Source organism: Triticum urartu, chromosome 4A (genome assembly GCF_056163025.1).
Source record: "Triticum urartu cultivar PI428250 chromosome 4A, HENAU_Tu73, whole genome shotgun sequence".
Classification (NCBI taxonomy): domain Eukaryota; kingdom Viridiplantae; phylum Streptophyta; class Magnoliopsida; order Poales; family Poaceae; genus Triticum; species Triticum urartu.
In genome coordinates this window covers 320,097,824-320,109,709 of record NC_141876.1, presented here as the reverse complement: position 1 = coordinate 320,109,709, position 11,886 = coordinate 320,097,824, and the positions used below count along the sequence as shown (strand labels likewise).

Sequence of the window (11,886 nt, the reverse complement as noted above, 5' to 3'; positions counted from 1 at the left end):
ACCATACCCTTGAAATCACTTCTATCTTTGCTTGCTTAGTTGTTCGCTCTATTGCTATGTCGTGATACCTACCACTTGCTATATCATGCCTCCCATATTGCCATGTCAAGCCTCTAACCCTCCTTTCCTAGCAAACCTTTATTTGGCTATGTTACCGCTTTTCTCAGCCCCTCTTCTAGCGTTGCTAGTTGCAGGTGAAGATGAAGTTTGTTCCATGTTGGAACATGGAAATGTTGGGATATCATAATATCTCTTATTTAATTAATGCATATATATACTTGGTAAAGGGTGGAAGGCTTGGCCTTATGCCTGGTGTTTTGTTCCACTCTTTCCGCCCTAGTTTCTGTCATACTGGTGTTATGTTCCTTGATTTTGCATTCCTTATGCGGTTGGGAGTTATGGGAACCCCTTGACAGATCGCTTTGAATAAAACTCCTCTAACAAGGCCCAACCTTGGTTTTACATTTTCCTAACAACCTATCACCTTCCCTTGAGTTCTGCAGACTCAAGGGTCATCTTTATTTTAACCCCCCTGGGCCAGTGCTTGTCTAAGTGTTGGTCCGAACTTGTCAACCGCCGGTGGCCACCAGGGGCAACTCTCGGTTGGCCTACCGGAATCTTAGACAATCCGGTGTTGCCCTGAGAACGAGATATGTGCAGCTCCTGTCGGGATGTTGGCGCATCGGGCTGTCTTGCTGGTCTTGTTTTACCATTGTCGAAATGTCTTGTAACCAGGATTCCGAGTCTTATCGGGTCTTCCTGGGAGAAGGAATATCCTTTGTTGACCATGAGAGCTTGTGATGGGCTAAGTTGGGACACCCCTGTAGGGTTTTGAACTTTTGAAAGCCGTGCCCATGGTTAGGGGCAGATGGGAATTTGTTAATATCCGGTTGTAGAAAACTTGACACTTAACTTAATTAAAATGAATCAACCGTGTGTGTAGCCATGATGGTCTCCTTCCGGCGGAGTCCGGGAAGTGAACATGATTCTTGTGTTATGCTTGAATATAAGTAGTCTCAGGGTCACTTCTAGCTTCTCGACCGTTTCATTGCTTATCTTCTCGCTCTCATTTGCGTATATTAGCCACCATATATGCTAGTGCTTGCTGCAGCTCCACCTCACTACCCCTTTCCTACCCATAAGCTTAAATAGCCTTGATCGCGAGCGTGTGATTGCTGAGTCCCCATGACTCACAGATACTTCCAAACAGATGCAGGTGCCGATGATGCCAGTGTAGGGGACGCTACCGAACTCAAGTGGGAGTTCAACGAGGATTCGGGCCGTTACTATGTGCCTTTCCGGTTGATCAGTAGAGGAGCCCAGTTGGGGCGATCAGGGATCTAGAATTTTGGGCTGTCTTTCTTTATTTTGGTTCCGTAGTCGGACCTTGATTGTGTTCTAGATGATGTATGTTACATTTATGTATTGTGTGAAGTGGCAATTGTAAGCCGACTCTTTATCCCTTTCTTATTCAGTACATGGGATGTGTAAAGATTACCCCTCTTGCAACATGCCTACCATGCGGTTATGCCTCTAAGTCGTGCCCCGACATGTGGGAGATATAGCTGCATCGTGGGTGTTACAAGATGTCCACGAGACACCATGGACTACAGGATTGGTGGATGAGGATGATCCAGTTGTCCTTCATGCCCGCCTAGTAGTGGTCGTGTATGAAGGACAGGTGGGCGACTAGTGGTAGCATGTCGAAGGGCACGACGACAACCTCAGTAGGATCATCAAGTTGGTGTCTGGGCCACCTGCGAGGATCGGGCATCAACAAGCAGGGTGTCTTGAAAAGGGTCGGCCAGTTTTAGATGAGTACACGGTACATAGACACCGAGCATGCGCCCAGATGCACGATAATGAGTAGGTCCATATGATTACATATTTGCTCCAAGAGAACATCGGGGAAGGAACATATCTGCGTGTCAATCGGTTCTGCCATAGGGTTTTTTAGGGCGCTGAGTGATTGGGGTTTTCGGTGCCTATGAGCGAGTGGGGAAGTGGATTCGAGCGGGCGAGCGAGCGAAGAAGATGGCATGTGTGGACTAGCAGTGAGCGAGGGGGATATGGTATGAGCAAGCTACCAGGGAAGATGGCGCGAGTAGGCGGGCAGTGAGTGGGGTCAAATGGTGTGCGTCCAATGTTGGGGAAGAGAGGAGGAAGAAGATGGAAAGACGGGCAAGAAAATGCATTCAATATCAATTCTACTAGTACTACTACCAGGATATACCATCGTTCGGAGTGTAAATATTTAAGCCGATGACATGTGGGTCTACCTCAAGAGGGCCCATATGTCAGTTAATGGAAGAGAGAGATGCGTAGGCATATTTGCGGAAGCATGCTCCACTGGCAAACATGATGGCAGTACAGTGTAAGGCTGATTTACTAACACCAACAGGCTATCTCAGGTTATTAATTAGGTGTCCCATCTGTTGCAGCGTGTATTATCACTTCACTGTGAAGACTAGTTGAATAGTTCTCTCTCACCAAGATGGGGAATAATGGATCGCCAAGACTTCCTAATGACAGTATCCCTATGCCTCTACTCTCATCATGTCCAACAACAAGAAACATTGGCCAAGGCACCCGGAGCCAATTATGTTGGAGTGCTACTAGTATTTTGTGTCAAATTATGACCATCTATTTAACTATTAAAAATTTAATGCATGTCACCGAAAATCATATCACTGTATTCGTATTTCAAACTAGTTTTTAATGGTATAGTTTATTATGACATGCATTGACACTTTGTTTGTTAAATTTATGGTCAAAATTTTACACTTAGTACGAAGCAGGCCAATAAACCAGGATGGATGTTTATATAGAGGTCAATAAAAAATCATCAACCAAGGTAGTAGTAAATGATGAGTGCCCGAAGATTTTTTTCCAAAAGTACTCAACAATGGGCTCGTTTTCGTGTTTAAGAACGTATTAATTGGAATGCATGCATGAGGAACAAAGGACCTACAAGCATTGGTGAGTTTTCTCTTAATTCTTGCATGCAACATTTTAATGAAGCTTGAAATATGAACATGTCAATGGGAGGAAGGAAAAGCCTCATGCATGCATGCAACACTCACACGTACACATGCGCGCACACAACACTCACGCATCCATGCGGCACACAGCACACGACGCAACACACATGCTCACGCTCAAGTGCTCAACCTACTCCCTCCGTCTGTGAAAGACTGTACATATAGAGATTTAGACATTGATCAAGAGGAACCGGAACTTCATGACATAATTAATGCCGAAAAGTATTGTAGACTTATGTGTGCATGCGACCATTGAGAGAATAAGACTAAATGAAGGTTGTTCCATGCTGTAACTAAGGATAGACATGCAGCCTATAGCTAGAGCACAAGCTGATGCATTAGTCAATCAATGCCGATTAGATTAAAGGCTAAGTGCATTGGAAGTGTAGATGTACAATCTTAGTTGGAAAAATTTCATGCTAGATTTATAGTTTTTCACAGACCGAGAGAGTACACATGCATGCACTAGCATACACAGCCAGGGTGGTTCGCGTGCAAGGGTTGGACTCCCTTCGTGCCTACGTAAAGTTTTGTTGAACTGATTTCTTTGCTCTGCCAACTAACAGGTGGGACCCAGAAACCAGGTGTCAATTTAACCAGTGAACAAAGTGCCACGTAGACTATGTGGTTGGTCAGCAGGGTGCAATACGGTGCTCTACGGTGAGCTAGTGAGCGTATAATCACAGCAAAACTATATAGTGACCATATTGAGCGTATTGTTACATACATTGAACACAGTGTATTTTTCTCATTTCAAATTAAGCCATATTAACCGGAAAAGATGCAGTATGGACTAGTACTACTTTGATGTGTCTCGTCAACTCATCGAACAAGGAGAAGCTTGCTTACTACACCCTCTCCCCAGCCCATGCACGGTGGCTCACGGGACGAGGAGAAGCTTGCTTACTATGTACACCTATGCCCGCTCCCTCGCCCACGTGCACGGTGGGTCGCAGGACAAGGAGAGGGTTTTGACTACAGCGCTCTCTCCCTCTCCCTCACCCTCACCCTCGCGGTGGTCGTGCAACAGTTCATTTGGTGTCAGACTACCAGAAGCATATTGTACTGTAGTATCATCATTGTTGGACCTTCCAAAGAGGCGAAGAGCCAAGTGCATGGTTCACAGGAGTACGAATTGTTGAACCTCCCGAAGAGGTGAAGAGCCACGCGCAATGTTTATAGGAGTTGTCATCCTAGTACTACAATGATAGTGAATGATCGCTACTGTATGATGCCGCCACGTCACCTATAGCCAAAGATGTGCCACATTTTTTTCTCACAATGCGTGTTGGAGCCCGTGCAATAGCCACACATGTTGCACGTACACATAACACATTAACTTGTAACAAATTCTAATGGACAAATGCTAGTATGCCACACAAGTTCATCTCCACTTCGTGTGATAAATTTGTGCACGACTACTCTACATATATTTACAGCGCTACCATTCACAATTTACCATACTCCACTTACATGTTATAGATGGGCTCCATGTCGTCCTCCAGGTTCTAGTCCCAGGTGTTCTTCATAGATGGCATGATCCATATGTCGGCGTTCTGGGAACGGGGGTACCCAGACTTGCCTGCCTGCGGCCCACGGCGTGGCCCTGCCAGTGGCCCGGTAAGGCCCAGCTTTAGCATCGACAGCTCAAGACCATCGCGAGGCGCCAAGCCTCGCAAGGCGGACGACGCCAAGACTTCCCTGGGGGGCAGCCTCACCAGGCTGGCTCCCGAGGAGCGGAGATATCAATGCAAGGTGCACTTGCGAGGTTCATATGACATGAGCCATGATGACCAAAGCCAGGTGGGCACCAGCGGGTGCAGTGTACCAGTTTCCTATTTGGTGCTAAGGAGGCAAGCGCAGGCACGGAGTCCGGAGGAATCAAGCAAAGGTTTCCATTTCGGTGCAACAAGACCAAGACTGCCAGGACGGCAGGACGACCAGGAGCTTTTGCAGGCGAAGACTACTTTTATCAGGATAACGTGTACTAGTTGTTTCCCTTTGAATTTGGACGTTGTGGGATCCCTTCCTACATACATTTGGGAAGAGGACAAAGGCCACTATAAATAGGACCTAGCCACCACCATAGGGGGGACGAATCCAGTCCACCCTGACCACTTCACCAGCTCATCGAGCCGAAGAACACCTCACCTCCTGAGGCTGTTCATCCATTGTAATAGTTCATCCTCAGCCCCTCAAGGCCAATCCACCACAAAGCAGGAGTAGGGTTTTACACTGCAAGGTGGCCTGAACCTGGGTAAACTGCTGTGTCTCTTGTCCGTTGGGTCCGTTGAGCTAGGCTGTAGGATCAGCGAGCAGGCAGGTTGGCGAGGACGAGTTCTACGCACGCACCCTAGTTTTCAAAACTCTCAAGGGACTACACAATGCCGAATCCGACATTTGGCGTGCTAGGTAGGGGTGCGTCGAAACCTCTCTTCTGCCGATCGACTCACCGCTGCTCCACTGCCTATATGGCTGACGACCGTCGAGCCCGTGCTGAGCGTTGGGCTGCCCTCGCCGCTCGCGTCGCCCAGACGCCGCCCACCGGAGGGCCTCCCCGTCGTTCTTCATTGCCTTCCACCACCAGCCGGGCGAGGCACGAGCAGCAAGCTTCATCATTGCACCCCTCCATGCGGTGTGATGGAAGCACAGCCACCCCGTCACTGACTCCAGCCGGTTCGTCATCTCACGCTCGTCGCGGGACGGTGGACGCGCAGGCTACGCTACTCATGGCGCGCAAGCTCCTGCGCTACCGCCCTATCGATGACTTCTATGAAGACTGGCTAGACCGCATCGCCGAGCTTGTCAGCATCGCTGGAGGCTCTCCCGCACCATCTCTCCCGCTGCCTCGCCAGCCGCCTGCTGCGGGTGATGTAGCCCACGGAGCGCCTCCTCCACCTCCTCGTAAAGATGCCATCATCGAGCCAAGGCGCGAGGCCCCAAGGCGTGACCCACCACACAGGACGCCCGCGCGGGAAGAAGAAAGTTGCCGGGTGGTCCAGCGGCTGCAAGCAGAGGCGCGTGTGGTCCTAGCACCACCATGTCAAAACCGCATGCTACCTGCCCTGGTGGCGCGCGAGCCCCAAGACCAGGCTCCACCCCCACGATGAGCACCCATGACTACCCCGGGCTGCCACCACTTCACTCCAGAGCTCGCAGCGTCGTCTGGCCAGGGAAGTTCAAGCCCGACCTTCCTCCACGCTACGACGGCACCCCCAACCCCGCTGAGTTCATGTAGCTCTACAAGCTAAGCATTGAGGTGGCCAACGGCGACGAGAAGGTTATGGCGAACTGGTTTCCCAAGGCCCTCAAGGATGGGGCACGTTCTTCGCTCCTGAACTTTCCCCTGGGATCGATCTCCTCCTGGGCGAGATGCGCGAGCATTTCGTCGCCAACTTCCAAGGCACTCGCGACCACCCTCCTACCGCGGATGACCTGCGGCGCATCAAGCAGCAGCCAGGAGAGACCCTACAGAAGTACATCTAGCGCTTCAACCACGTTCTTCTCAAGATCCCCAAGGTGTCGGACGAGGCCATCATCTTCGCATTCACTGATGGTTTCTATGACGTCAAGATGAGGGCAGAACTCGCCATACATGAGGACCTGTGCACGGCTCTGGAGATGTTCAACATGGCAATCAAGTGCGTTAGAGTTGAGGAAGGACGCATCTCCCTCCTCGAGCTCACAGAGACTAACCCGAAGGACAAGAAAGCCAAGGCCAAGGACGTGTAGTGCAAGGGGACGGCCCTGCTCGCGGATGAACCTGAGATGAAGCGCGGCTGTGACCACCCAGAGTCATCCAAGAGCAGCCACCCATTCTGCCTCTTCCACAACGTGCACATCCACAACACCAACGACTATTAGGAGCTCAGGGCCATCCGCGACGAGGCTGGCCCAAGCGCGGCGACCGGGGCTACGACCATGGAGGAGGCCGAACTGGAGGACGCTGGGACGACCGCGGCCCCCGCCAGGAGTGGCGTGATCAACCTTGTGAGGAGTGCTGGCAGGACCAGCCTCGCGAGGGCACCTAGAGGGACCAGCCTCATGAGGATCGTCCTCAAGGCAATGCTGGCCTCCCTCCGCTGCCGCTAGCGCCAAGAAGGAACGACGACCACCACCAGGATGAGGGGGTTGTGGGCTTCCAGGAGCCTCGCGCCATCGCCTGCATCCTGGGCGGTGCTTAGGCCCCAACCTCTCATCGCATCTTCAAGCAGTTTTCCCAAGAAGTGAATGCGGCTCTCACCAGGCTCGAGGCCACGCCACCGCTCAGGTGGTCCAGGTGCACCATCACCTTCAACTCGGGCGACCAGCTCAACTGTGCAGCAACGACTGGTGTCCTCCCGATGCTCTTTTCTCCCATCATCAGCAACATCATCGTCACCAAGACTCTCATCGATGGTGATGCGGGGCTCAAGTTCTTTCCGTTGAGACGTTCGAGCGCCTGCAGGTGCCCTATGACCAGCTGCAACCCACCAAGCCTTTCTCAGGAGTGACGAATGGCTCCACCACCCAGAGAGGGGCAGAACCACCCTCCCTGTCACCATCGGCCAGCATGACAACTACCACACAGAGCTTATCGACTTTGATGCCGCCCACATCTGCTTTCCATACAATGCCATCCTTGGGTATCCAGCCCTGGCCAAGTTCATGGCAGTGACTCATCATGGCTACAATATCCCCAAGATGCCAGGAAACCGCGACATCATCACGATCAATTGCGAGGAAAAGGACACGATGTGCTCCCTCGAGCATGCGTACCACGCTGCGGCAGTCGAGAACCCCGACGACGAAGGCGCCCTCTACCTTCTTGAGGCTGTCCCCAAGAAGAAGAAGCAACTGCTCTACCAGGAACCTCAGGGGAGCATGGCGTCCAGGGGCACGACCTCAGGACCTGCGCCCACGGATGGGGCGCCTCCCTCCCTCACATAGGAAGGCGTGCCTGACGCCCCCCTCAGGCTAGGCTCGGGGGCTCACTTCTGGAGCGCCTCTGACCCAGCCAATGTCACGAGGGAGGCGCTCGGGCACCACATGGAGGCGTGCTTCAGTGCGCGTTTCCCCCACGAGGGCACAAGGATCGCAATGGCAGGTGCTTAGGAGTTCATCACCAAGGCAACCGAGGAGCTTCAGGAGGCAAGAGCCATGCGTGGCGATCTGTAACGCCCACGATGAGGCTATATCTCCCACGTGTCGAAGCACGACTTAGAGGCATAACCGCATTGTAAGCAATGTCGCAAGTGAGGTAATCTTCACACAACCCATGTAATACATAAGGGAAAAGAGATACATAGTTGGCTTACAATCGCCACTTCACACAATACAAGAATAAAGCATTACATCAACCAGATACAATCAAGGTCCGACTACGGAACCAAAATAAAAGAAGACTACCCCAAAGGCTACACAGATTCCCGATCGTCCCAACTAGGCTCCACTACTGATCAACTGGAAACGGAACAACATAACGAACACGAACTTCATCGAGCTCCTTCTTGAGCTTGGTTGCGTCACTTGCACGATATCATCGGCACCTGCAAACTGGTTTTGGAAGTATCTGTGAGTCACGGGGACTCGGCAATCTCACACCCTCGCGATCAAGACTATTTAAGCTTATGGGTAAGGTAAAAGGTATGAGGTGGAGCTGCAGCAAGCGACTAGAAAATATGATGGCTAACATATACGCAAAAGAGAGCGAGAAGAGAAGGCAAAGCACGATCAAGAAACTATGATCAAGAAGTGATCCTAGAACAACCTACGTCAAGCATAACTCCAACACCGTGTTCGCTTCCCAGACTCCGCCGAGAAGAGACCATCACGGTTACACACGCGGTTGATGTATTTTAATTAAGATCAACTTCAGGTTTTCTACAACCGGACATTAACAAATTCCCATCTGCCCATAACCGCGGGCACAGCTTTCAAAAGTTCAAATCCCTGCAGGGGTGTCCCAACTTAGCCCATCACAAGCTCTCACGGTCAACGAAGGATATTCCTTCTCCCAAGACAATCCGATCAGGCTCGGCATCCCGTTTACAAGACATCCTTGACAATGGTAAAACAAGTCCAGCAAGACCACCCGATGCCCCGACATCCCGATAGGAGCTGCACATATCTCGTTCTCAGGGCAACACCGGATAAGCAATCCGTACAACTAAAATCAGCCCTCGAGTTTCCCTGAGGTGGCGCTGCAAGGGGCTCTAGTTTGGACCAACACTTAGACAAGCATTGGTCCGGGGGTTCAAAATTAAGATGACCCTTGGGCTAGCCAAACCCAAGGGAAAAAGGCTAGGTGGCAAATGGTAAATCCAAGTTTGGGCCTTGCTGGAGGAGTTTTTTTCAACGCGAACTGTCAAGGGGTTCCCATTATAACCCAACCGTGTAAGGAACGCAAAATCTGGGAACATAACACCGATATGACGGAAACTAGGGCGGCAAGAGTGGAACAAAACACCAGGCATAAGGCCGAGCCTTCCACCCTTTACCAAGTATATAGATGCATTAATTAAATAAGAGATATTGTGATATCCCAACAAAATATCCATGTTCCAACAAGGAACAAACTCCAATCTTCACCTGCAACTAACAATGCTATAAGAGGGGCTGAGCAAAGCGGTAACATAGCCAAACAACGGTTTGCTAGGACAAGGTGGGTTAGAGGCTTGGCTTAACAATATGGGAGGCATGATAAGCAAGTGGTAGGTATCGCAGCATAGGCAAAGCAAAAGAGCGAGCAACTAGCAAGCAAAGATAGAAGTGATTTCGAGGGTATGGTAATCTTGCCTGAAATCCCGCAAGGAAGAAGAACGAGTCCATGAAGAAGATAAACGGATGTAGACGAACAGATCCTCACAAACGCGACGTTATCGGAACTAACCCGAAGAAGCAACACCAGAAAGAAAGCAAACAACATAGTAAACAACCACCACATAAACATGGCATGATGCACAATCAAGTATGGTGCATGTCCGGTTTTAAATATGCATGGCATGGCAAAGTGCTCAAACAACACTACAAGTTAAGTGGAGCTCAATATGCATCGGGATGCATATTGACAAACACCACAATCCATTATTTAGTTCACTCTCGGTTAGGTACTCAACAATATTAAATGTTGGTTAACATGGCAAGGGTGAAGCAAAAGTAAACTACACAAGCTAAGCAATTTAAATGGGGCCGGATATAACAAACAACGAATCCGGTAAATCCCCATATGCATTTAGCAATTTGGTGCAACAACAATTTTAAACATTTTCGATGTTATTATCATGATGCGAATGACATGAGCAAGTTTTATGCAAAATTTATGAAAATGTTGGCATGTTATAATATATGGGGCATGTTGTCATCGTGGTGGAAAGAAAGGGTGCCACGGTGAAGAATCCGAAAATGATGCCACGACAACATATCGGTTCCGGTAGCTCACAGGGATACCGGTGCAAAAGGAAGTGGGAGTGAGTGTGTCATGCAAGATGATGGGGTGATCCCGGTTGCCGGGTTCCCACGGGTGGATGGCATGGCAACGAGGAACTCGCAAAGAACAACTCGGACAAGGAGCAACATACGGTTCAACTCATACATCGCAAGCATTCGGTCCACGGGCGGTCATCTCGGGGTTATACCTTCGAAGCATGCGTTTCCGGCAGAACGAGTTCGATGCGGTGTAGGGGAAGTAGACGTTCTCGGAACGTTCGTAGTGGAAGTAGTCGTTCTCGCATGCTTTAGGGTCGACGGTAGAGGTTCTCGCGATCTCGACGACGGTAGTGGTACATGTTTATCGTAGCACGAGTTTCCGTAGATGTTCGGGGTCACGGCGAGGAACTTGATGCATCATTCAACTTGGCGTCCGAGGAGTTCCGCGTAGTCGTACACGGGTCATAGTCGCACTTGACGGTTCCATTACACGGTTCATCAGAGACGGTAGTTGTTCTCGGTACGTAGACGAGCTTGAAAGATCCAAGGGCTCCGGCCATCGAGGTACTTGGCGCAACGCCGTGTAGTCGTACACATTTCGTAGATGTTCATGTCATCGGTGTCGTGGTACTTCGGGTCTTCGGACTTTCTGGTCCCATTCTTGTGATGGTAGGCATACACGGTTCGGAGAGGAACTTGTCGTTTTGGTATGAAGTGGCGTCGGTCTTGCCGGTGGAGTACTTGGCGAACCCGCATAGTCGAACTTGGCGTAACCAGTGGTACTTGTTAGGTTCCAACAAGGAGAGGCATCGATGGATCTCCGACTCGTTTGGAGGTGGACGAAGTTGGGGAAAAGGGATCTCCGAAGGCAGCCTTGCATCCGTGGATTCGGTGGCCTATCGAGCTGCGCAGTGGGCGCGACCCACGTGACGAGGCAGAGAAGGGCGACCCGCTTAGATGAGTTGACCACGTAGTCAACTGATGAGGCGCTTGCATCTGCGCTGTTGCAGAGGCAGGCATCATGGAGGAAGCAGAGCAGCTGCAGCTCGCAGGAGGCGACGGGCTGGACGAATCCGGGCAGGAGGTGGCCCTAGACGATGGTGGCGGAGCGGACCTTGCCAGAGAATAGGTCGGGGACGGACGCGGGAAGCCGAATCCGTTCGACTCCCGGCTAGAACGAGTGCAGAACGGCGGCAAGGCGAAGCTTGCCAGGGCCGGCCATCCATGGCGGGGTCCTGTGACAGACGAACAGAGGAAGATTGAGGGTCCAGAGAAAGGGAGGAAGGAGGAGGGGCGCGGCAAAGGGGCCTGCCGAGGAGGTCGTCGGCGGTGTGGTTCGCCGGGGCGGCGGGTCACGAGGAGGAGCGCGCGGGCGCTGTAGCGAAACGAGGTCGAGGAGGAAGCCAGGTCGGGGACGAAGCTGGACATCGGCGCGGAC

The 11,886-nt window shown here is 51.1% G+C and overlaps 1 long non-coding RNA gene across 1 annotated transcript; it reads right to left on the bottom strand.

The window, feature by feature from the left end:
- Positions 1-8,308: 8,308 nt before the first annotated feature.
- On the bottom strand, positions 8,309-11,626 carry LOC147975713 (uncharacterized). Its single transcript, XR_015601029.1, has 2 exons — positions 10,658-11,626; positions 8,309-9,907 (listed from the first exon to the last, which is right to left on the bottom strand). It is a non-coding gene; the product is annotated as an uncharacterized LOC147975713 (long non-coding RNA).
- Positions 11,627-11,886: the final 260 nt, after the last annotated feature.